Source organism: Vulpes vulpes, chromosome 9 (genome assembly GCF_048418805.1).
Source record: "Vulpes vulpes isolate BD-2025 chromosome 9, VulVul3, whole genome shotgun sequence".
NCBI classification, from domain to species: Eukaryota; Metazoa; Chordata; class Mammalia; order Carnivora; family Canidae; genus Vulpes; species Vulpes vulpes.
This window is the reverse complement of record NC_132788.1, coordinates 84,756,212-84,758,397: the sequence shown is the minus strand read 5'-3', so window position 1 is coordinate 84,758,397 and position 2,186 is coordinate 84,756,212. Positions and strand designations below refer to the sequence as shown.

The following is a 2,186-nucleotide window of genomic DNA, read 5'->3' as shown; positions in this document are numbered from 1 at the left end:
AGTCCCATTCTTTCTCTCCTTTATAAGCCTCTCAGTTTCTTTATTTTTGTCATTCTCATATCTTCAAATTCTCCCTTTCTCTTATTGGCTCCTTTACTTGGCTATGTAAACAAAGCAAAATGAAATAAAAGCCCCCCTTCCCTCAAGCCCATGTTGCCTTTCCAGTACATCCACTTTTTTTCATCCACATTTATTCAGTGTCATGATCAGACTATTACATTTAGCAATCAACAGCATGGGTGCAAAAAAAAAAAAAAAATCTACATTAAAACCCTTTGTTGGAATGCTTTACACTTTCCACAGAACAGAAACTAAAATAACCTGTTATACAATTAGTCACAAATACAGTCCTTGAGTTTTTTGCCCATACACATGAGTATTATCTAAAACATGTCTTCTTTGTAGCAGCTAGGCCCTGCCACCACTGTGCTTGGCTGAGTTCACAAATCTTTTGTAACCTGTAGCTTCCCTGTCACTTCACTGGCTCTTCCCTCCTGCTAAGCTTTGTTTCCTGGCAGTAATTGAAACCTTCTGCCACTGCCATAGCTGCTGCTGCTGCTGGAACTGCCATAGCTACCTTGGTTTCATGGTTTGGTAAAGTATTGGCCTCCACCACCATAGGGGCCAGAGCTTCTGCCTCCAACATTTCCTCCTTTCATGGGTCCAAAATTTGAGGATTGATTGTTTTAATTGCCAAAATCGTTATAGCTTCCACCACCTCCAAAGTTGCTTCCATCATTACCAAATCTGTTATGGCCATCCCCACTGCCACCGTATCCACCACCATCTCAACTGCCACCGAAGCCACCTCGACCACTGAAGTTCCCTCCATGACCAAAGTTGTCATTCCCACCAAAACCACCTCCACGACAACCACCAAAGTTTCCAGAACCACTTTGGGCTCTTTGGCTGGACGAAGCACTAGCCATCTCTTGCTTCCATAGGGCTTTCCTTACTTCATAGTTGTGGCCATTCACAGTATGGTATTTTTTTAATGACAATCTTGTCTACAGACTCATGGTCATCAAATGTCACAAAAGCCAAAACCTCTCTTTTTGCCACTGCCTTGGTCATTCATGATCTCAATCACTTCAATTTTCTCGTACTGTTCAAAATAATCTCTTAGATAATGTTCTTCAGTGTCTTCTTTAATGCCACCAACAAAAATCTTTTTCACAGTTAAGTGGGCAGCAGGTCTTTGAGAATCTTCTCTTGAGCTAGCCCTCTTTGGTTCCACAACTCTTCCATCCACCTTGTGTGGCCTTGCATTCATGGCTGCATCCAACTCCTCCACAGTGACATACGTGACAAACCCAAAGCCTCTGGAGCGCTTGGTGTTTGGATCTCTCATTACCACACGGTCCGTAAGCATTCTCCATTGCTCAAAATGGCTCCTCAGACTCTCATCGGTTGTTTCAAAGTTCAAACCTCTGATGAAGAGCTTCTGCAGCTGTTCAGGCTTTTTGGGAGACTCTGACTTAGACATGACGGTGGTGGGAGGGGAGACTTTAAAGATGCTTACTTGGCGGCACTTAGGGGCAGAAAGCACATCCACACTTTTATTGGCCTCTTAACAGGCACACTTTTTGAGAATTGTCTATCTACCTGCCTCTACTTAGTCCACCACAATTCAGCTACTGTCCTCCTACACCATTCCACTGTACTGCTCTTACCAAAGCTGCCAATAGCCCCCATGTAATTCAATCCGTCAGGTACTTAGCAATCTTCATATTAGTTGATCATCCTTGTTGATCACTCATTCCTTTTTGAAATCCGCCTTTTTGTTTTGCTTCAGTGGCATCTTTTATTTCTCTTCCATCTATTCTAGCCATTCTTCATTTGTTACCTATTCTTTGGGGTTACTCCTTCTCACATTACCACACTATTGGGGAGGAGGATTTGTTCTCTCCAAAGTCCCCAATTACTATTCCTAGGGCTTAAAAATCTGTGTCTTCAGCCCAGAAGTCTCATGAGCCTGAGATCCAGATATCTACCTGACTTTTAAACACCATCACTTGTATGTTTCTTAGTTACTTTGGATTCACATCCAAAAATAAACTCTACATTTTCCTTTTTGTGTTGGACCTCTCTTTGTTACCTCTCTTGGTGAATGGTATCACTATTTCTATAGAAACCTAGGAGTCTTCCTTAACTCTATTATTTCTCTTGCCCCCATGCCTTCCTTG

General features: G+C 42.4%; 1 pseudogene; it reads right to left on the bottom strand.

Annotated features, from left to right (window-relative positions):
* Nucleotides 1-203: 203 nt before the first annotated feature.
* LOC140594069 (heterogeneous nuclear ribonucleoprotein A1-like) lies at nucleotides 204-1,486 on the bottom strand (annotated as a pseudogene).
* Between the last annotated feature and the right edge of the window lie 700 nt (nucleotides 1,487-2,186).